The sequence below is a fragment of the Corvus moneduloides genome, chromosome 10, assembly GCF_009650955.1.
Source record: "Corvus moneduloides isolate bCorMon1 chromosome 10, bCorMon1.pri, whole genome shotgun sequence".
In the NCBI taxonomy this organism is placed as follows: domain Eukaryota; kingdom Metazoa; phylum Chordata; class Aves; order Passeriformes; family Corvidae; genus Corvus; species Corvus moneduloides.
The window spans coordinates 10,653,644-10,678,250 of NC_045485.1; the positions used below are offsets into that span (position 1 = coordinate 10,653,644).

Below are 24,607 nucleotides of genomic sequence, written 5' to 3' on the forward strand. Positions count from 1 at the left end.
TGCAAAAGGAGGTCCTATTCAAATAATTACCAGACCTTAACAATGAACTTGTGATTAATATCAAATCAGAAATGGCTTTTGCTTTTCCCCTTCTTCTCACCTTGAGTGAATTTGGGTTTGCTTAATAGATCTAGATATCATCAAAGTCCTGAAAATCTGCACACACACTATAATAAAGACAAAAAATAATTTCTGATGGGTACATTAATTCACCTCATAAGGCATCCTGTTAATTCCCTTGTCTCTTGAACTATCTAAAGCTGCTGATGTTGCACATTTGTCTCCCTAAAATATTTAACTCTTATCAAAATCCACTATGCTTCATTTACTCAAGCATAACAAGCTTGTTGCTCACAACATACAGTTTGTCTTTGATATCAGAAACATGAAAATAATGTGAAAGAAAGAGGCTCTAGATCCAGAAAGGGCATGGGTGTTTGGACTGTTCTCTCCTACTTCCCAGGGGAATGACTTCAGCTTGTGAATTTGTCCAAGGGCTTGGGTGTTGAAACTCCTTACTATGGCTTGTGCAGGATTAATCTGACTATATTGGGAAAAGTGGAGCAGTTTCTGCAGAAGAAGGGGTACCACAAGATTACCTGTAAGGAAACACTCTTCTCTTGAAGCTACTGCACTTTTCTGAATATTAAATACTTATTAAATACTTATGGAGCTGTGGAGAAAAATACAATGATACGTGAGCTGGTAGGAACTCTGCAAGGTGGGAGATGAGGAAAACAACCTGATCAGCAGAATACTCTCTGGACTTCAGTAATAATATTGTTACGGCAGGGATACTGTAACACGTGTATCAGACAACGAGTCCCGTGGAAAAGAAATAGCTATGGACCGATTCTTGATAGATGTTTCAGAGATGTTTATTTCTCCAGCCGCATGGCCGGGATCTGCCCAGGAACTGCTCAATCACAGGACCCGAGGGTCCTTGCCCACGCAGGGAAACACAAAACAACCAATGGGGAACGAGGCTGAGCAGGGGCAGGGAAACACCGTGCCTCCCCCCCAGGGCTCCTCTCCCAGGGCTCCATGGCACAGGGGACAAACCCCGACATTTCACCCGTTTATTTTTAACAAAAAGAGATTTAAAACTTAACATTGAAAACAACTGGATAAACATAACAAGAACAGTTTCAAAACAAAACAAGCCACCCTCCTGAGTCTTTAAATGTCCAAACAGATTCTGTGGAACATCTTAAGGCTGACAGAAGGGAGACAGGAGCATGCTTTGTGGGGAAACTGAGGCAGGAGAGGGTTTCTTCCATTTGTACCTATTGGAACTCTAAACAACAATAGTTAATTTATTCCCTCCTCCTCTTCATCCCCTACTCGGCATTGGAAAGGGATTTTTGGGGAAACAATTGGCAAAGGCATGGTTTTGTGAGGAAAACCATGGGTGAAAAAACGGATTGGGAATACACTGGGGGTAATAGGACATAGGGTAAAAGGGGAAGGTGGGATTAGGAAAGGGAGACTGTAGGGGGGCTTATAATGGAGATATTGTCTATCATGACTACAATTTTTAGCATATATACTTCCTTTTACAGAAACACCATCACGCCCAGTGACCTCTGCTGCTTGCAACCCTTTCCTACTGTACTAGTTTGAAAACAAACCAGTGGGAGGCACCAAGTCAGAATAACAATTTAATGGAAATTAAAGAAAAGGGGAAAAAAAAGGTAAAAGAAAACACTGTCAAACTGACAGAGTCAAGGTACAACCTGACACCCTGTTAGGCAGGGTGGTGGTAGCAGTCTGGTAGAATGGTGGCTGCAGTCCTCTGAAGCAGTAATCCTGTAGTAAAACAGTCTGCTCTTCCTCAGGAAGTCCAATGGTGGCTGTGTAGCTCCTGTCCTCTGGAAATCCAGTGGGAAGCCGGTGTCTCTGGTGTTCAGCCTCAGCTTATATCCACGCTGGGATGCTTGGTTCCTCCCTCTGGGTGGAGCATCTCACAATGGGGTAACGAGTCATGAGGCAAAGTGTTGATTAGGCTCATTAACAGAAGATAGTCCGGAGGGAGTTATCTCTGAGTCAGGCGGCAGGACAATGATGGGCCATTAACAGAAAGATAGTCTGGGGGGAGGAGGCAAGGAAACACTGCCCCACCTGGTTTCAACAGCTGATGGGGATGGTAATAGAATACACTGCAACCCAGGACACCTACCTTGCACAATTTTGAACTCTACTACTTCTCCATCTTCTAAACTTGGGATGTATTTTTCAGGGTTATTCTTTTTAATAGCAGTTCTATGAACGAGTATGTCTTCTTGGTTGTCAAGTCTCGTTATAAAACTGTAACTTTGTTTAACATTATACCATTTTACTATTTCTAAAACCTTAGCTATGATGATTTTTTCCTTTTTCCAAGTGGCTGCTGTTTTCTGTCTCGCTGTGTTTTTGCTTTCTCTTTTGTTTTCGCTCACTTCCGTGTTGGAATTGCCAGGGTTGCTGGGGCCGTGTGGGCTGCTCGTGCCTGCGCGCTCTTCCCGGGGTCGCGCGGGCCGGGCTGGGCCACTCAGCTCCCCGTGCGCTGCCGCCTCTGCTCTCAGCTGCACTGCCACTGCCTGGGGCTGCACCCACGTCTCAGCCGGGCCCCCGAGTGACGACCCCCCGTGCCCTGCTCCAGCACTCATTTCGGCTGGGTGCGGGCTCCGCTCCGCTGCCAGCCACCACCTCCAGCTGCTGCCTGCGCGCCGCCCCTCTCGGTCGGGCGTTCACGGGGCTCGCTCCACCACGCGCTGCGCGGGGCCGGGCGGGCACTGCTGGGTCACCCTGCTCCCACTGCTGCTGGGTCACCCTGCTCCCGCCGCGCCTCGCTGAGCTGCCGACACTGCAGCTCACGTCGCTCCACCTGCGCGTGGGAACTGCCTTGCTGCTGCTCAGAGAGCGCTCGGTCCACGTGGGCGAGGCCACACGGTCTCTGAGGCAGGCTTCCCTTCTCCAGGACACATCTGAAATTGTTCAACAGTCTCGGTAATTAAATAATATTCATGAAAATATTCTCCATCGTCATGTATTTTGACTCAGAAATTGTGTCCAAACAGTCTTCCAAAAGTCTTTGGTAAGAATCAAATCCCAAGAAACGTAGAAAAAGTTCTTAAACAACCATGCCAGGAAATGTTTCAGTTCCTTTTGAGCTTGAATTAAACTAAAATTTACAAATCGTTGTTCAAGAATCTTTTCAAGTTTAAGATAAATGTCCATATGAGGCTCTGAGAGCCAAGAGTCTTTCCACGGTTCCTCCATAGTATAGAGATGGAACAGCAAAACAAATACAAGAAGAGAAATCCAGAGTTTACTCACAAATCAGTCCCTGTCCTTAGGGATCGGGGATTGTTCTGCTCACATTATCTACCATTTGTTACAGCAGGGATACTGCAACACGTGTATCAGACAACGAGGCCCGTGGAAAAGAAATAGCTATGGACCGATTCTTGATAGATGTTTCAGAGATGTTTATTTCTCCAGCCGCATGGCCGGGTTCTGCCCAGGAACTGCAGCAATCACGGGACCCGAGGGTCCTTCTGCCCGCGCAGGGAAACACAAAACAACCAATGGGGAACGAGGCTGAGCAGGGGCAGGGAAACACCGTGCCTCCCCCCCAGGGCCCCTCTCCCAGGGCCACATGGCAGGGGGGGAAGGGACCCCGACATAATATGTCCAGTCTATAGGAGAAATTAAAATGCCCAGACACCCTTTTTTTTGATGGTAATTTAAGCATTCCAACAGGTGTAGGTGTTTTTATGTGAGTTTCATACTTAATCAGTTAAGATCTGATGGGGGGGAACCACCTAAGGACTAGAGGGGCTGACCAGCTCTTTACCATCACTACAACAAGAAAGCCCAGAGGTTGCTCATGTTGCAGCCTCTGAAATAAGCAAAGGCTGCTGACTTTCCTGTCAACAAAGGCTCCAAGCACTTCTGGGCAGGGAAGATTAGTAATGATGACAGCACAACGTGTAATTTAATGCAGCCTGCCTTAAATGCCCTGAAAAGTCAAAAGAAAAAGCATCTTGCACTTCCCTTTCTCATGGATCACATACAGCTGCTGTGTGTCTCCAAACAGCTGCAACATTTGTCTGAGGAAGATGCAGGAATCTGTTTAGTGTCTGCATATTTGTCTGAAGAGTGCTTAACAAACCATGGGGATGATCAGCACTTTTAAAAAGTACCTTGCTCTGGGCCAACTCCTCCATGTCACACACTGCAGAGGCCTCAATCTGACGTATACTGTGATCTAAACCTAAATATGCATTAAGGATAACATATACAAGTATCCAGCAATACCCAGAAATACGCTCACCACTGTGGTAAAAGGGCTCACAGCTGGGCGGGAGGCAGGGAAAAGCCAGGAGTGAGCATTTGTCCAGGCCAGCACACTGTTCCTTGAGCAGCTCTAACCAAAGCCAACCCCACAGACAGAGGAAAGCATCCCAACTATCCCAGCTGGCAAACATAATTTTTTTCCTTTTGACAAAAAAGTAAAATACCATCAATTAAAAAATATTTAAAATATCATTCAACGTTTGTTTGGGTTCATTGTTATAGCAGCACTGTGTGGCTGATGGATCCCTGGAGCAAATGAGTCGTTGCTGCTGTAGAAAGGTATTTCTGCCTGGCCATGACTTCCTGCTCTCCTGAGTGTGCTGACAGATCTAATCAGATACTTAATTGTGTTCTTTCAAAAGTGAACTGGAAAGGCATTCAATGACCAGTGAAGACATTTCCAAAGGAAAACACTCACTTTCTCCTGAAAAAAAATACAAAGGATTACCTCTCTTTGGAACTATGTTTATTGAGAATAATGGCTGTAAATGTGGATTTGCAGATGATTTACTCTATATCCCAGGATTTGGGGGATGAGTCATATTACTGTACCAGACAATGGCTTGACAAATAAAAAAAAATCTGCTTCTATTGGGAGAAAGAAATACATAGTGGGGAAAAAGAAAGTGTTCTCCAGCACAATGATAAAAATAAATACATTTTCAAAAGAATTGTAGGACTGAATTTATTTATAGCAGAAAAAGGAAAAAAAAGAAAATGTTTTCATATCTGGATTTTTCATATTTGTTTATGTAGCAACTACATAGCATATACACATTATGTTTGCATTTTACATGTTTGTATGCATACATAACAACAGTACAATTTTGAAAACTTATGTGTTGCCTGGCATGTCCTCAAGCCCTGGATCACTTCTGGACAGAAAGAAGGCAAACCCTAGAAAACTGCTTACTTTGGATCTGGCCTCTGACACTCTTTGATGGATAACAGATAAGAGTACCATTTTTAACAGGCCTTCAGCCGAGATAAAAAAAACTATATATTAACTGCCATATTTCTGTGCTACATCAGAGAATGTAAGAGACAGGGTTTGACTGAAAAAAAAAAAAATGGCCCCCTTGGCATGTGCTGATATCAAGGAATATTAAGTATTTTCTTCCAGCTCACTGAGCCTTCCCAGATTTAAGGCAGACCAGTATAGCTGTCCACAGCAAGGTAATACGTAGTACAGCCCTTTCAGGAAGAAGCTGAGGAGACAGCCAGCCGGAGGAAAAATGCTGAGCTAAATTCAACGCAGTATTACTGTTCATCGCTCTGCTCATTGAAACAGACTTGGAAAGGAAAGTGAATTTAAGCTCTACAGTGTGTGAAGTGTATATTAAATAAGAAGTTGAATCGAGTGACTATTTATTAGAAAGTACAGGAGATTCTGAGTAACACTACGTATCCTAAAACCAGTCTGAGTTGTAGCAATGCCAGTTCAGGCAGCCACTAAAAGCAAAACCTGGGACCTGTGTTTCAAAATGTGAAATTCAGGAAAGGAAAAAAAAAAAAAAGGAGGTTAAGATGCTTATAAAAGTAGGGTCCTTAGTATGCAACTACTTGAGTTATTCTTCCCCAGAGTAAAAATTGCTATGTCATTAGAAGTAATAAAGACTTGTGGAAAACTGCCAGCCATGCTTTGCTCAGGGTAAAGAAAAGCAATGCAGAATTATACTCCATCTTTCACCAGATTGCTTCAACTCTTTTACTTAACTAGAAGTCCATCATAATATTACAGAATACTTCAAAAATGTAATTAGTTTCCAGAAATAAATTAGCTAACAGTGAATGAATCAGACTTTTTTTTCCTGCACACACCAGGCTGATCAATCCTCAGAGATACTTGAACTTGGAAAAGTCACAACTGAAAGCAGTGTTATAGGCTTGTCAGCCCTGTACAACTTTCTCATAATCAGGTCCTGGCTTTCATTCCTTCTTCTTGCTGTCTCCAAATAGATACACGCCCACTGGCACGATACTTGTCTTGCTTTTGCAGGAGCGATGTGGAAGTATAGCAGAGTTGTGCATGGCTGAACTGAGCTTCCAGCTCCCTTTGAAGTCAAGAGAACAGCAGACAGTGTATGTTAGAGTATTTCTTTTATTGCATTTCCCAAACCAGTGCTGCTTGAGAGCTTGCCAATGCTAAGAAGTTGTTAGTTTCTGTACAGGAGAGCAGCAGCTGCTGGGCACATGCCAATTGTTTTAAATATCAACAGCACTGCCACCTGAAGCTATCAAAAACACAGCAGAGTGAAGGAGGAAAATGCTACAAACTCATCTAAACATTTATATCCTGTGCTGCTGTGGGCATGCTGCAATAATCACATACTCAGCCCCTCAAAACAGGGCTGACAAGAAAGTGACTCCAAACATAGCATAGCCAGGAGCGGGGTGAGTGTAAACTTCCAAGTGATTGTCCCCCTTTGGGGTTTGCTGCTGGTTTTCTACTTTACTATTGCTTTGAAATCCTCTGTGCTGTTACAGCCGAAGCAGTAACCAGCAGTTCACTTGTTAATGTCACAATTTGGGCCAGCAGTGGAAGCACCAGCTGGTTTGCTTCTGACAAAGGTTGTAAAGAAAGGGCTCTGGGCTGGGAGCACACAGCACTTCAGCTTTGATTTGGAGAGCAGTGAGGATTGCCTTTTGATGCATAACTGCTTCCATCACATGGTACGGGGCCTCCAGCGTACAAAGCTGCATCCATGATTATGGAAGTAAAACCATAGGATGGGTGTAGGACTTTTGCAACACACCTGAAATGTGTTGAAGTTGTCACATCTCCATTACTGCCCAGTGGTTGCAGAGTTCTGCATTTGCTGTTTACCTTGACATATTGGGGCAATAAATACTGAGTTATCAAATGAAATTCTGAAAGATCTGCAGAAAGTAGTTGTATACTTGCATTCTCTTTTCTTCATTCTACTTGCAGTAATGAAGTCATGAAATGGTTACTTTAATCCCACTCCCATTTTGTCCCATCTTGCAAATCAAAGTAAAATGAATAGGAGATCTCACTCTAGAGCACACTTCCTGCACCTTGCACCACTGCTGTCAGACATCATCCTCCACACAGTGCCCATCACCATTTTTCAGTATGAAGTGCTCCAGTCCTATCTAAATCTAGTCCTTCACACCCACAGAAACTGAAGGAATTTAGCATTGTCTTCCAGCAAGCAGGCACTGGTGCAAGTACTGATGGCAGACAAGCAGTTCCTAAATGTCTACAAGACCTTTCCACCAGCAGGTGTCACTGAACAAGAGAAAACAGCTGTTTGCAGTACCAGGGGCTCCTTCACACTCCAAGAACTTGCCATAGGAAATCTTGCCATAGGACATGCTGACACCTGAGAACAGGTCCAGGCAGTCACCAGCCTTCCCTGGGGCTGTCCGGGGGACACCAGAGCCTCCACGAGCTGCTAGCATGGGCAAGATGCGTCTAAGACAGGCCCATCTCTGGGGAGCAAAGGCTGCCTGTTGGATCCTGCAGAAATTCCTCCTTCTCATGGTAGGAAACAGCCAAGACCACAGAGTCTCCATTTGGATAAACTGGAAGCAACGCACTAAAGATAGCTCTGAAAAGCCAAGCCCAATTATTTCAATGGCAACTTTTTTCCTGGAGTGCGGGCAGTGGCTGTTGGACCAGCACAGCTACACTCAGATACCAGGCATTTCAGATTTAGGTGCTGAACAGAAAATTTCAGAGCCTGAACATTTCTGGGGCAGGGAGAGTGGCCAAGAGAAGTTTCAGAAAGCATTTATGTGCTCAAACTTAAAGATAGGAAAATGCTACTCACCTGGGACATGCAATTCTTGGGAAAATCCAGATTTAGTTATCTTGCTTCTACTAAGTTTGAAGATGTTATTCTGACTATTTTGGGGTGGGTTTTTTTCAGAAATAAGGTCACATCTTCTATAAGAATTTAAATTATGTGTGTGCCTAATTTGTTTTGATTATCTGTGTTAAGTTATGAAAAATGGATTACACATTCAAAACTCTCCAGAGAGGCTGCAGAGTTTTATGTACAACGGATATGATGCTGCAAAAGCCAGCTGGTTTACACAATAAAAGATGATCTGAGACGAAAAGAATATTAGTTTTCCTGATCTCAGGCCTATTTTGAAATAATTATTAAAAGGCAGCTCCAACACTGTGTTAGAAAAGTGGATGGATGAGTACCAAAGACATTGTCCTGTCTTTATGAAGGCCTGTTAATAAAAGGAAAATTTTTAAAAGTGAAATATACTACAACCTAAATATCTTCCCATGCAAAAAAAAGTGTTTCAAACTTACAGACAGGCGCTGAGGTGAGGTTGGCTTTATATGTGGATGTCATAATGGTACAAAAGAAATGCTATACAGGGTAGGTGACCCATAGGTTAAGTAAGTAGGCCATTCCTTGAATAGGATTAAAAATTGAAGACGATATAGGAAATAAAAAGGGCAATGGGGGTAGAAATGCCATAAGTGAGGGTAGCAAAGCAATAAGAACAGACCATTGATACCCTGTGCACTGTTGACAGCAGCAGGGACAGAGGACTAAAATCCTCACCTGGGGCATAATGGTCCATATCTGTCATGCAGAACTCGAGTGGTGGGGGTGAGGAGTTAGGCCAATAATAATTACAATGAAGTTTAAGAGAACAAAAAGCCTTTGGACAGGCGGGGTGGAAGGGTGGGCAGTGTGGGGTGTGTCCATCCATGGCTGCACCCCCTTCCTCCAGCCCCTGTCAGAAGGGTGAGTGGGTGCTGCGTGCCCCCAGCCACAGCCCCAGGTTGCACAGTCACAGCTGCTGACCCAGCCAACACACTCATCTCATTCCCAGATGGGTAGCGAAAGCCTTCATGGAGTCACTAACCCAGGAGAGAGAAGGTAAATGTGTGTTTGCATCCCATCCCCCACCATTTTTCATCCCATTTTAGGTAATTTCCAGCCATGAATGTTCAACTAATTAAGAGAAAACAAGACCTGATTTGAATTCCCAAGCTGAGACTGCAGCCTTGTGAGTTTCTTCTGCTGTCAGTAATTCCCGTTTTCTTTTGTGTTTTTTTATTCCTTTATCTAGTTTGAGCTGTCTGCAGGAGGGAAAACAAGCCCACCTAGAGGCTATGTCTGAAGTATTGCCTCTAATAGTCCAGATTCAAGTCTGCTTGTTTACACTAAAACGCACCTGATCTCGTTAAAAAGGCTAACATGTGCTGCAGATAAAACCCTAACTAAAGACCTTAACTCTTTGGAAGTTTGTCTACCTTGGTGTTGAATTTAATGTGTAGTGTCTGAGGTGTGCTGCCAGTGATGGATTCAAGTTGTAATCTCAGCACGGGGGGGTTGTAATCAAGTTGTAATCTCAGTTGAGGTTTTGTCTGCATGTAAATTACTGACAGTGTTAATGGCCATCAGCAAGGAACAAATAATTCTACTCAAAATGCTAGTGCCAGTTTCCTGTCTTTATCACAATCCATTCTTAGGAAAGAGTAGTAAACTGAATAAAAACAGCCTCCTCTCTCCCCCCACCCCCCCCCCCCCGCCCCATTTATGTAGAAACATTCTTCTTGAAAGCTTTATTCCAATTAAAAGCTTTTTTTTTCCTCTTTGCAGAGAAAAGATGTTCTACCTAGGGATGCATGTGCATTATTAGACTTGCTATTACAGAGTTATTCCATTTAAATAGGAATTTTAGGCACCAGAAATATAATTTCTACATAGAGTTGAACTCCAGAAGTACTGGCCATGTGGTCAGATACACAGCTGGACAGATTTTTGTCTCACAGCACTCACCCTGCTCACTAGCTGGGAATGCTTAAGTCCCTGCCCATCACTAACACTCCCTAGCTTGTGTCACTGATCTGTTGTAATACAAAGGCTCACTGTCTCTCTTCATGGTCCATCAAATTTGAAGGCACCACACTGATACTACTGGAAAAATAACACCCTGCACTAATCCTGCTCACTTTGAGAAGGTTGCTCTCTGGGAGAAAGACTATTGGCATGGGTATTATGCAACTAAGTAAACCCAACTGCTGTCATTAAGTTGGTAATATTTAAAAATAATAGTCTCCAACAAAAAATAATATGTCCAGAATTTGCTACATCTTACTATATTTTCTATGCAATGTTCACAAAAGATTGCCTGGTTCAGGTAATTAATAGTGATTTGCTGAAAAATGGATTGAAAAGTTGTGTTTTATGGCAACAGTCTGAGCGGATTTCTTTGTGTGATCTGATTTCTCTGTGTGCATTTCAGCACTGCAGTGGCAGCTGAAGGATAGACTGAATTCTTAGGTGGCTGTTTTGGTACCAGCAGCCAGGCAGAATTTATTGCCTGCTGTCATCCATTAAACCATACACATTTAAATAATAGAAAGTACCTGAAGATGATTAGCAGAGTAAATTACCTAAAGTAACGCAGTTAAAATAGTTCTGCAGTAGCTCTACAGCATGTCAGTGTCACTGAGGAGAGTGTTATGAAAAGGAGTGGAGTTAATGAAATGCCACTTCATTGTCAAGTGCTGAAGCACCACAAGCGGAGGACTTGTCAGCACAAACAGTGGTGGTGGTGAAAGGCGAAACAGATGGAATTGCACCGGCAAACAGGACCTAACTGACTGTGCTCTGTGCCACCAGGCAAGGTTAGATGCCACTGAAGTTTCTCATGGTGGCAAAGCACTCCAGGTGACTCTCAAAGCCCCATTTGGCACCCGCAGCGGCCAGAAAAAAGCATGGGGAAAGAGTCATCCATGTCTGCAGTGGGCTTCCCTCTCTCTGGCAGAGTTTTTGGCCAGGATTTCGGACCATATGGGCCCTGTGGAATCCCACAGGCTCCCGTCTGCAAATCTGGCAGTATCAATTTTTTTATACTATTTGCATTGGCTACTTTGTGAAATAAAGTCCATGAAATCATGTTTCTGGGTTTATGCTGTCAGCGAAATACTGAATAATGACACAAACTGCTCCCTCTGTAACAACCTCAGGTTTCTCCAACCCAGCAGACAGTTGACACCTGCTCAAAGCTGACTTGCTTGTCTGGTGGGTAGCAGAAAACTCCCAGTGTGGTAAGGAATGATTTCAGTGCTGTCCCCAAGGGGCTCTCTGAGACTCAGGGAAAACAACAACACAGCCAGACCTTTGAAGGTGTTGGACCATGTTATCATAGCTTCCAGGAAGGGCTCAGAAACCTCTCAAGGAATCTCCCTGTTTAAGCAGCTAAAAATATTTCAACAGTCTGTCCTCTTTCAGAATAAAACTCTCCATCAACTAATGTTTGGGTACATACTTATGAAATGTGCACCACATCCCATCAGGGAGCTGACACAACCTTGTTTTTAGCATGAGAAAATTACTTACACTAACCCAATGTGGTGCAGCACCAGCAAGGAGAAGGATGAGTTCTGCAGGCTGGGAAGGAACCGTCTTGAGCTGGGCTTCAGCAGATTGTTCATTCTACAGATCAATTAAACATTAAATTGTCACAAAATGCAACACTGGCTATGCTATGTAGCCATATTCCTCAGAGCAGAATGGTGTCACTTTAAGACATAAAATTGCATAATTGTGTGCTTACTGTTCTAGCTACAACATTGACAAGCATTATATTTTATCTCCAAGGAAAAGAAAAAACGAGAGAAGTGTTCATAAATTACCCCATCAAATCAGGTAACAAGCAGCAGGAGACAAAGCAAAGAGTCTATTTTATGTACAGTAATGAAGGAAAAGCCAGAATTCCCATGGCCAGCCAAATGTCATTGATGATGAATGCAGGTAATTCTGGGGCAGGTACCCACAAACCAGGCACAGGGATTAAAAGGGCATTCCAAGATAATTAATGTAGTGTTTCATTTGTGCCTTATTTCATTTTCTTCACCTTTCAGCCTTTTTATTTTTTTTAAGTTTTGTTTTTATTGAGCATTTCTGCTCTTTCTATGCCTTGAGGGACTGCTGAGACTGTGAAAAGTGACCACCTTGAAAAACTCAAATTATTTCAGTAAATTATGCACATATATTCTGTAAAGGGTCTGGGGACTTCCTGCTCACTGTAAATAGCATTTCTTGCTTTATTCCTGCAAAGCTTTACTATGCCTAGAAGCAAGAATGCTTTTGTTGTACAAGAGCAAAGTCACTCCTTGAGAAGCTGCTTGGAAACAATAATATTAAACTACAAACCAAAAAACATGTTGCCTTCCTATTTTTAATGAGAGCTTCATTTTTCTTACCTTGCCAAGCCTGCCAAAATGCTCTCAAAATTAAATGTCATTCCTGAGGCCTAGAGATGTTCAGGTTGGGTTAGAGCCAGACCTAAGTGAATCAGAAATTACAATATTTATTTAGTTGTAGAATTAGAAATAGAAATATACGAAATTTTCCAAAACCATCAAAAGTCTTTCCAGAGAGAGCATCAGACTATAGTAGTCAAAGGCAGAATATGGCCAGAGTGTATTTAAACAAAATGCAGAAAAAGCCATAGAGAAAAAAATCAAAGCTTTCCTTGAAACAGACCTTGTTTGATTAAATGCACAGCACGGTTATTTTGGCTTTAATTCATTGTGATGTTGAGATCTGAGTGGTTTAAATCTTAATGCAGATTTTCTATTGATGTGTGTTTACAGAGTTATTCACACCTTTGAGAAGTATTTTCAGGGAGATGGCAAAGTGGCCTCAAATTCAAATGTTTTTGTTACTCCACCTACTCTGTTAGCAAGTGCAAATATACGACCACAGAATCATAGAATCACAGAATGGTTTGAGTGGGAAGGGACCTTAAAGATCAACTAGTTCCACACCCCTCTGCCACGGGCAGGGACACCTTTCACCAGACCAGGTTGTTCAGAGCCCCATCCAGCCTGGCCTTGAACATTCCCAGGGATGGGGCAGCCACAGCTTCTCTGGGCAACCTGTTCCACCACCCTCATAATAAACAATTATTTCCTAATATCTAATCTAAACCTACTCTGTTTCAGCTGAAAGCCACTCCCCCTTGTCCTATCACAAGGTCATCAGCACATGCATGGCCTTCTCCGTGCTTTGCTGCCAAGGCCTGGGTGGGAGCACAATCCAGAGACCAACGTCCCATTCCCGTCTCTGCTGTGGGACCGGGTCAGGATCGTGGTGTGCTCAGGGTGCTGTGTGCATTCACCCAGACAGGAGAGGAACAAGTCAGCACCCTCCTCTGTGGAGGAGCGGAATGAACAGCAGCAGGAAATAAAACATGAAGGAGGCCAGAAGCAGCTGGGAACACTCATCTTCGCTCGTGTCTTTTCACTGCACTGCGAACAAAAGCCTGGCTCCAAGAGAAGGCAAAGCTCACCAATGAGATGTAAAAACATTGATGTTTTCTGAAGGTAAAACCATTTCTAAAATCATCTAGAGTCCTGCACAGGACACTGTTGGCACTGGCACATGACATGGTGGCTCTGCGGGGGCTGCTACCAGGCGAGTGACTGGCATCCCAGAGTTCCTCCTCCGGCTCCAAGAGGCTCCTTGGCTGTATAGACATGTTGGAGGTTTTCATCTCATATCTGTCCCTGCTTGGGCTGAAATGATTTTACAAGTTTTGAAAGCCCCTGTATAACCTTTATCCACAAAAGAGGCTACAACTTCCTCAAGTCCAGCAAATCCATCTATTATTCCCCTTAATATTTCGCAGCAGTCAGCTGGAGGCCCTGTCCCTGCTCTGCTGCGCAGCCTGCTCGATGCCCTCAGTACCACACCGCTTCTTGACACTGCCCTGCATGGCAACATAAATCCATGGGCTATGCTTGAAAGACATAAATCTAGAAAGAAAAGAGACATTATTGAACACCATGGGAGTGCAGAGTTTTAACTCTGTTTTTACACCCCACGTCTCCCAGGCTGTCCTGATTCTATGGCAGAAGAACAGTCTCCAGCAGCTGCAAAGCATCAGCAGATATAGAGCTGCCAGGGCTCTTTCCCCTTTCTGTTTTATGGAGGGATACATAGCTGTGCAGTGAGAAAGCAGAACATTCATCGAGCTACTTTTGCAGAAGAATGAAGACAGCTCTCAGACAAACACTGTAACATCCAAATATTAGCAACTACCACATAACCACTACTCAGGCATGTCTCAGAAATACTCATTTAATATTGATGTTTCAAAAGAAAAGCTGAGGGTCTTTCTGTCACAGAAACAACATTTTTCAGAAGCACACAGCATCCAGAAGCGTGAACTGGAACACACAAGGGGGGTCCCCAGTGCTGCTGGCCAGGGCTGAAGGGTGCTCAGGCTCTGCTGAGTTATGTGTAACACATTAAACTCATCAGGTTCAAGGCAGTGTTCCAAAGCCCCAGGTGAGATGAAGAGCCAGTGCACCAGACATAATGCAAGCCAAGGGCTAGGTGGCTCCTACCCTGGATGCTGCCAGATTAGGTAGCAGTGGAAGCATCATTGTCCTTGACCAGCCCCCTATGAACCATGACAGGAGGAAGGGGATAGCAAACTCTATTTTCCTACGTGGAAAATCAAAGCAGAGTGAGTTACTGAGGCTTACAGGTGAGAAATCTGTGAAATAACTCAAAATGGCCACCCTATCTCTGAACTCTCCATCCTGAGACTGAAGCTGACAGCCACAAGGTCTGACTGTCACACAAGCACACAGGGACAGAAACCACAGCTCTGTGTTCAGTGCTGCCAATTGGTTTGATACAACACTTCATTTATTTTCAGAAACTGAATTTCCTAGGAAGAAATTAGCTATCGAATAGCAAGAAAGGATGATGTTCCCTCCAATCGCTTCTGGAATCTGGAGAACACTTTCTTTTTTATTTTCCCTTTTTTTTACTTTTTTTTTAATTACCCTGTCATTGTAGCTCCTTGAAGACTTACTGCTAAATATTTGAAAATCAAGAGCATATCCTTAGACCAGACTCAAATATCTTGTTTGTGCAAGACTGTGAATTACATTGGCCAAATTCCCTCTTTCTGATATAATTCAGCTGACTTTGAGTTACTCACTCATAGCAACATGAATGAGACTAGATTCAGGTTCAGTGCTTCATTTTCCATCCACATCAGAAGTTAACTACCAGCTTTATTCCCTGATCCTCCCGAAAGGGCTGATGATGGTGGTACACAAACAAAGGCGCCTTGACATGCAAAGAGTTGGATATGTTGTTGCTAAACAAACATGCCCATGTTAACTCCAGCCTCATTAAAAATACAAGACAAACATTCATCCCAGGATCCCAGACAGGCAATTGGTTCTAAGCACCAAAAACCACACAAAACACTCCAAAACAAACAGGAAAAAACCCTACTGTAAATCCATGGTAGGTAAACACTCAAAATTATAAACCTCAAAAAAGAACACATCTTTTCTATGTCCTGTCTAGCATGTCTTGAATCTTGGATAAAAAGATTTAAGATTCTTTTTACTCTATCCACTTTTAATAGGAAAATCCAGGTGCAGATGTGGGCTTGATTCCAGTGCCAAGATCCTTGCTGTCTTCAATAAAGTTTAATGCCGTTTAATCCAGAGAAGCAAAGAGCTCTAAGATACCAGCAGTAGAGATTCAGAATCCTAATTAATTTTCTGTTGGTCAGTTGTCACAGAGATTCCCTCAGTTGTCCTTTTGCTAATATGGTTTTAAAAATATTAAATGTAATAAACTGTGGATAACTGCAGATAAATCAGTTGCAATTCTTGGTGAAATAATTAATATTTATATAAGAAAATAGAATATATCCAACCAGAATTATGTTGTCATCTCCTCCCTCCCCTCGCTTCATCCCTGCCCATGAGATTGTTCTATCATTAATAAAGGGATAACCATAAATGTATGGAAACACCACTGGCTGAGCCTGTCTCGCCATATACTGGTGTTTGGGAACTGAAAGCAGCAGCAGATGTTCTCACCCTGACAGCAAATCCACAGGGAGACATGACACAGGGACCTTTCCACCACAGGAGGAGAAACAATTTTGGGTGGTTTATGAAGATGAGCAGTTGATTTGAATTTCATAGAATCACAGAATGGCCTGGGTTGGAAGGGACCTTAAAGATCACCCAGTTTCAAACCCCCTGCCATGGGCAGGGACACCTTCCACTAGCCCCGGTTGCTCAGAGCCCCATCCAGCCTGGCCTTGAACACTTCCTGGGATGAGCCAGTGACACTATTTTCCAGGAAGCAAGTGCAAGCCAGGTTCCCCTCGGCCTGGAAGGAGTAATTGGCAGAGAAGCCATTGATTACTGCACATGCAGCAGCCTCCGCCCTCCCGCAGTCCCACACCGGGGCCACACCCCCAGGCTACCCAGGGTCTGAGTAAGCAGCAGCAAAATGGCCTCAGTGGGACATGCAGTGAAGACACCAAGAAATGCAGCAGCCCAAGATGAGGAAAAGCTAACTGGCACATTAACTATTGTAGCTGGCAGGAGGTCTGGGCGTTTTATAGCCAAATTCTAAGCATAGGGAGAAACAGCCTTTCCTGGGTGGCTGTGCAAGAGGCTGTCCCGAAGGGATGAAGATGTCTGAAATCCCTCCAGGTTGTGCCTCTCACCCATTTGGGGCGAGCAGCAGCTGGCTGCCTTTATGAGGCTCAAAGCAGGCTCCCAGGGCAGGCAGGGGCTGGCTACGTGCTCAGCACACCCCAAGCAGCTCCTGTGTCCTGGACCCACCCACAGTGATACCAACATTTTCAGAAGCCCTTTGTTTCTAGGAGCACAGACCACACACTGCTTGCTGTATTTCCTTCTGGACTAGGGTGAAATTCTGATTGAGAAAAACACTGACAGGAACTCAGATAATGCATCACAAATTCAATATATTCAATACAAATGAACAAATACCAGAATTTCTGACCTCTAGCCACAATATCACTTTTGTAATATGATGACACCCTACCAAGCTACTTCCTCCTGGTTCAAGAGCCAAATGCTATTTGCTGAAAGCCAGTTCAGTTTGTCTGAACTTAATAAAATATCCTTCTGCAACACAGCATAAGGATTTTCTTCTGAAAGAAATTAATAAACATTTGACAACTTAAACAAACTGAACCCTGCTGAAACCCTTTGAGGCTCAAACATACTGCTTTTTCTTACTTCCCCCCAAATCACAGATTTTAATGAATGGCAGGAGTAGACCATGTTATACAAGGGATTGTTATTAAGTAGATTTGGGGAAATACTAAATGTCCAGTGTCTGCCTGCTCACTAAAACTGTTCCATTGCATTGATGGGTTTCACCAATATCACTTTCACTCCCATTTAAAGATACCTGAGACAAAATGAGTTCCAGTGAAGGTACAAGTGCTGATAGTTATTATATGGTATTCCAAGCCATGAGCAAAGCAAGAACAAGAGATTTTATGCACAGGTTGCCTGCAGAGCTGGAAAAAACAGCTGAGACAGTGGCAGTCCCGCAGCCCATGGCTGCAGCCATTCTCTGCCGTGGGGATTTGGATCTTCAGATGATCTTAATTTTCAAATGTTCAGCTCTTGAATTTGCTCCATCTTCTGCTCTCTACCTTTCTCAGAAGGCTGAAGAGAAAGTTTTTTCAAAGATCAAGAGACTACCAATAGTGTCATAATTAATTTGGCAATAATATTCAAACTATTGCAATGTGGTTTTAAAAGAAGTTTTTTATAACGGTTTTCTATGTGAAAACAGAGCCAGTAGCCAAGCAAAAGGCAATTACTGTACAAGCTGATTTCCACTACTGCAGCAAAGAAGCTTAGCAAAAGAGATCACCTTCTCCTTATTTATGTACATTAAATGACACGGTCAAAAATAATAATAATTAAAAAATCAAAAAGCCCATTACATAACTAATTTCAGGAATGATGTTGGGCTGTGAGGTTTTTCTAATAATGCAGTCTTTCACAAAGATGAATTTTAACCCAGCCTCATGTAAATGCTGAGCTTTTTTTTAATGACCATAGTAGTGGGGCAGCCCCTGAGTGAGGTGACACTTGAGTGCAGTTGGGTTACCCAGGAGTTACTCTAATCACTTAGAATTCTAATTTTAATTAATAAAATAATTCTAATCACTTAGAAAAATGCCTTTAAGACTCCCTTTTCCCAAAAAGAATGGTATCGGTACAGACTGTGAACTTCACTTCTCTCCCTGTCAAAGGGAGGAATTAATCTGTAGGTGACAGAAATAAATGTTTTCAGATTACTGAAACAATTATACACAAGGAGAAAATAATTCATTTTGAGGTTTTACTTAAGAGACAAAACCCATTAAAATATGGTCTTTTCCCCAGTGATGTCTGCAGCACTCTGCCAGAGCTTTCAATGTCAGCAGGGCTGTGCCTCTCTTTCTTGTAAGGAAAGACTCACTCTGTGATGATTACAAATGGAAAGACTGAATAGTACATCCTGCTAAGAAAGTCCCGTGACTGGGAAAAATTCCTCACATCTCCTGCTGCTGCTTTCCCCATCATCATTGGGGCTATTTGATGCCATGGTGGCGCTTGCAGGGCGGCCGGTGCTGCAGGGACAGGCCCTGCTGCTCCCAGCGCCAGGGCCAGAGCTGTAATTGGAAAGAGAAGAGGAGGTTAACACAGACACATCAGAATGGAGGGCTAAAGGCAGCAAGAGACAAACCCTTGCAGTGATGGAGTTATCACAGCTTGGCTCTTTCCCAATTGTAATTTCCTGCAGACATACAGGGAGAGTGGGAAAAATCAACTTGTATGTGTTCCAGTTAAAACCACTGTCATGGTCTGTATGCCTTTCAAGATGAAAAAGTAAACCCCAGAGTATCAGTATCTGAATCCAGGGATGGATTTTCCTCCTAATTGCACAAAACCTCCAGAGCTGCAATTAGTCCTGAGAGCATCTCTGTTTTCTTGGTCCCACCTAAGGATTCAGCAGCATTCAATATCAATGCACATTGAGCACCTCACCTCACCATGTTCCGTTTGGGCTCAGTGATAGCAACCCCCCACCCCCCCCGCCCCATGCTGGGGGGAACTGGGATAAGCTCTCAAAGGAGTTATGAATCTCTGTTAAGCTAACTTCCTTCTCTACAGAGTTTTCAAATAATCACTGTTTTAAACATGGTATTTCACCAAGAGTCCTTTGCAGCAATCTAGTGCACTAAAACCTATCACCAGATGAGAATTATCAGCAAAATGCACTGAAGTGCAAGAACCAGGCGACTTAGATGCTTTGAGAGCTGACAGGGAAGGAAAGTGAAGATGCAGATGAGTGAGTGACTTGCCTGGCTCTCAGGGGCCAGAGGTGAAACCGTGAGAAATCAGGTGCTCGGGGAATAAAAGGAAGCACTGAAAATTCCACTGCCTTGACATGTGGGCAAGGATGACTGAAATGCCTTCTTTCATTTTGATGTCACTTTTCTGGGCAACCGATGTTTATATGTTTAGGAACAGAAGAGTCATAAGAGATAAGACACTGTTTTTTCTCAGGAGGAAACAAGTCTAATTCACAACAGAAATCTTTCTCTGTATTTTCACCATAGTGACAAAGTGACTCCTCTCTTTTCATTAACAATATTGTACTTGTCAAGCAAAAGTCAAGTCAATAACTAACAGCTTCTTGAAACATAGGATATTGACATGTGAGGCCTTTGCTTTCAGTTAATGGAAACAGGCCATCATGAGAAAACTTGACTGTACCCTCCTGGTCTCACTCACCTCAGAAACTTATGAAAGACAGCAATCAGGGTGAGTGGGAATTCTGTATGGCAGGCTGAGTCCCTGTGGTCTTGCAGGATAGAAGACAAATTTATTTATTGTATTCTTGCAGCATTTTGCAGCATTTATTTGCAGCATTTTGCCTGCTCCCTATAAATTTACTTTTGTTCATTCATGCTTACCCACTAATAGCCAAAATTTACCACCAAGGCTTATGTAAAGGTTTGCTATAAAGAATTAAAGGTACACATGAAAAAGGGGTAAAACAGTATTTTCCAATTGCTGCAGATATTCCATTCCAGTGCTTCCTAAGAAGAGCCACTTTCAGGCTTATCAAAATGGCATAGAAATGGTTTCATCAGTGTGCTAGTGCTCCTTCAGTCACACTCTGACCTTGGGCAGGTAATTTATCTGCTCTGTGCTTCAGTTTTTCCTTCTACAGAAAGGAGGAATTGAATTTTACCTTATAGGGGCATGGTGTGAAGCTGCAGTTTTAAGGCTGACAGGAGCAGACCTAATAAAGGGAGAAGATACAAGACCCTGAGACAGATCCAGCTCTTGGGTTCATTTCCCAGGACTTTGCCATTACAGTGCAAGGCCAAAAGAATTTATTTTTTAAAAAAAATTTTAAAAATAACAATAGGTAAGTCTTCATGAAAGTTAAACATGAGATTAGCTGCCTGTCAAAGTCATAACATTAAATTTAAAACTTCTAAATTACGAGAGCTTTCAGATCAAAGTGCTACACTGTAGCTCAAACAGAACAGAAATTAAAAGGCGTTTATATCCAACTGCCCTCCTGCCAACCTCTCCCGTGCAGGCTGGGCTCAGCTTCCAGTCAGCAGCTGCAGTGAACACCATGATTTTCTAAGCTGCAACAAACTCTGCTCAGGAACCTCCCAGCAGCTGAGTAGGTCCCTGTGGTATCACCTCCACACTGCAGTTGCCACCCCAGCAGAGCTGCAGTCCCTGCCCCACTGTGGCGTGTCCAGAGCACTCCCATCCAGCAGGGATGACAACTGGGGACTGCCAGCACATAAAAATCCAACTGCATTGCTCTGGCCAGCCTGGTCTGTCTGCTCACTGATGGACAGATCAATGCACTCCCCACAGGAAAGGCGAGGGGCAAGAAATATGAACTGGGTTCAATCCAGAGAGACCTTGCTCATGGCAGCTGCTGACTGGGGCCCATACCTCCATCAGGAGCACACGCATATGTCCACTTTCCCACCCTGCAGCCAGGGAAACAAAATGACTCTGGGACATCTGTCAAACCCTTGCCCTCCTCTCTGCTTCTCTGGAGGACTTCTTTTTTGTAGGTTTTATTTCTTGTTTGGCTTCTATTAAAAAAATTCATTGATTAAAGTAAAAAAATGATTAAATCTTCTTTGCTTTCTCTAAACACCAAGTCTAGTTCTTGAAACTGCATTTTAAAAGGCAAGAGACCCTCAAGATGGGTCCTGCAGGGGTGGGACATGTCGTCTGACAAGGCAAAGGGCAGCCAAGGGCAGCTGCACATGCCAGAGGGGATGTGGCTCTGGCACAGAGCAGCCAGTGGGACTGCACAGCTTTCCTGCTGCACTTCCGGCAGGGAAGGCTCCTGAAGGGCCCTCCAACAGCGGCTCTTGGGATGTGCAGGGCCACAGATCCGAGCTGTTTGCTGCTCCTCTCGCCATCCCTCTCCTCTCCACTCTCTGGGTGACCAAGTGGATCGTCTGAAACAACTTGTCCCAAAAGATTCATTTATGGCTTTTTCTCAGGCAGCATTGCTTGCTAGATATTATTTCTGGTAATTTGGCCTTTTGGCTGCTTGATATGCCAGAAAATTAACATTTTTCTACTCTTTTTTTCCTGCTTTTGAGTTGTTGTATTTATTCAAGATGAAAGCCAGATGTTACATTACTAAGAGAACCGTCTTTCCTAAAGGGAAACATTCATCAGGGCAGAATCAGACGTTATAGCTTTGCTGTGAATTATTTAAATTCCTTTTTTTTTTTCTTTCTGAACAGGAAATCCAAGAAGATGTATTTGAAAGCAATAATATTGTGACTGCAGAATAAAAGCCATTTACCCTAATCCCTTTAAAAGCTGGTAATAGGGATTTAAAAGTACTGAAGTTTAAAAATGTTTAAATTTGAAGGAAAGACAACTATAAACCCAAAATATTGGGGGAAAAAAAAGAATGTTTGGATAATTTATGTAGCAAATACTTTACAAATCCAACAACAGATAAATACTATCAAACCAGCTGGATTTTTTTTTTTTATACCCAGTGGCAACTGTTTTTCCTACCAAGGCTCTTCTCCCAAAGCCAGGGTTTTAGCACGAATGGACCTAAATGATATTTTGCTTTATGCTGAAAAAAGACACATCCTACAGAACATCTCCTCTGATATTGTGCTGGATGGGTACACTGTGATTATTTTCATAGGCAACGTGGGATGGGAGGACTTGGGAACAAGTCATTTGTGCAAAGATCAACTTCCCCATGGTGCTGCCCAGGTGAGTTCTTGGGCTGTTTCTGACACCCGGCTTTGGCACTTGTGGAGCTGTGCTGGCTGTGACTCCTGCTCCAGTGCCGGAGGTGGGAAAGGCTCAGTCAGTGCCTATTTTTTCTCTCCTTCTCGAATTTCTCTTCACAATGGCTGGAATGACACCCATAGGAAGAACAGTGGAGAAGGAAAATGCAGTGTTTTCTCCATATTGAAATTCAACAGCAAATAAAAAAACCACTTTTTTGTGGAAAAAAAAATAGACTTTGCAACTGACTGATGGCCACCATATTCCCCTGTGAGCTGGGGCAAGAGCAGCCTTATGCATTGCCCCACCCCTTGACCCTGCTGTTATGGGCATGTTGCTCACACTTACTTGTGATCGCCATCCTTTCTAGTGCCAAACATGGCTTTGAAATCTAACTTTAGGAGCATAACTTTTTAAACAAAGATCCAAGCTTTTCACACATCCAAATGAACACTTTGAAAACATCCATCCCATGTATAAGGTATAATCTTTAATATTTAAATAAATTATGTATATATCAGATATTTCTAATACCAAATACTAATAAAAATAATCATAATCCTGAAATCTCACCCAGTTTTGGAAAACCTGTTAAAGTAGTAATGAAATTATCGATGTGTATAGAATGTTATATCTTTATTATTAAATATTTCCATTATGCCATTTCTGGAATATTTTTAGAATTAATATAATCTGTTGTAATGAAAAGAAGAGTACTGGCATAGCTATTTGATAGAATGTGTTCCAGTTGAATGAGCTAATTAGCTTTTAATAATGAGATCCAGCCCATGGACTTACAAAGCAAGCTACTGGAGCCTAATGATTTCAAAAGCTATCACATTTACAAGTTAATGCCGTATAAATTATTCATGAGCATCTTTTAAATAAGTGTAATAAGTTATTTGCAGGGCTAGTGTTGCCTTAAAATGAGGTTCTTCTGAAAAGTGCCTTTAGAAACAGAGCTTTTTTCGTGACCCCATATCCGCCCTGTTATTTGGTATTTTCACATGAAATTGCAGAAGATTGGAAGTTGAAGGTCATTCACCAGCTCAGATTTCCTTCAGCCCACATCTCTGCTAAGCCCTGACAATCCCCATGGTTTAGGAGTGAGCAGAGGCATCAGAGTCACTCAGGGCAGTATTCAGCTTTTCTTATTCCCTCTCTTAATGGCAGATAGTTGCTGCCCATGCCTCCCTCAATACAGAAACCAATTCCAGGGAAACGTCCCAATGTTGAAGCCAGGAGAGCTGCACAGAGGCATCAGCAACACCCTTCTTTGTCACCCAGCCCTGTCTTTCATGGGCAGGTTCTGGCTCATCCAGCAGATTGAGATACCTGCCCCTGAGTGCAAAAGCACCTGTGAAAAGTCAGTAATTTTACAAACTGGAGAAACTTTCCAACACAGGCTTTGTCACTCTCGCCCTGAAAAAAAAGGCAGAGTTTCAGTAGCAAAAGGTGAATCAAGCTTACAAAATATACAAAAAAATGGGTCAGGAGGTAGTTCAGGAGATATTCTACAGGTACTTAAGAGTTTTGAGCCTAAAGGAGGAGCACTAATTTAGAGGGAAGGATCTCTAGGGATCTGGGGACTAAGGGCAAGGGAAGGGTTGGCTTGATTTTAAGGTATTTAGGGTATTTATACTCTTTTTGCCATGCTCCTATTGCCACACTTGGCCTGGCTTAATGAATTCCAGTTGCCAACTGAAACAGGACTTCAGGTCAGGGCTTCAGTTTTTATCACCCGGGGATGCTTTTCTTTGGGGTTCAGAATAGTAAAATGGGTTCATCAAGAAATTGATTTGTGAGAATATTTGAAAGTCAAATCTTGTAGTGCACGATCATCTCTGTCAAACATCACTTTTTATGCAAAAAAGAATCTCTCTTCTAGCAGGGATTTTTTATTTATTTTATATACAGGTCATAAATCTACAAGTTCTAATTCTAGTTTAAGACCAACAAACACACAGTAAGATTAAGGCAGGAATGCTTTCCCTGTTTAATTGCCTGTCTGAGTTACATCTTGGCAAAGTTCCCTATGATTTGTTTTCTTATGGATGGTCCTCTAGACATTTTCTCCAATTTGTTATTATGCTTACCAATAGGGGATCTTGGATGACTCAGAAACATCAGTTC

At 42.9% G+C, this 24,607-nt stretch overlaps 1 long non-coding RNA gene across 1 annotated transcript in view; it reads right to left on the reverse strand.

The window, feature by feature from the left end:
• Positions 1 to 6,337: 6,337 nt before the first annotated feature.
• The window catches only part of LOC116449029, a 34,708-nt gene continuing 16,438 nt past the window's right edge, over positions 6,338 to 24,607 (reverse strand). Inside the window, exons 6-8 of the long non-coding RNA XR_004242203.1 lie at positions 12,554 to 12,635; positions 11,688 to 11,783; positions 6,338 to 6,395 (exon numbers count right to left, since the gene is read on the reverse strand). This is a non-coding gene — a long non-coding RNA (uncharacterized LOC116449029). The remainder of the gene's footprint in view (positions 6,396 to 11,687; positions 11,784 to 12,553; positions 12,636 to 24,607) is intronic.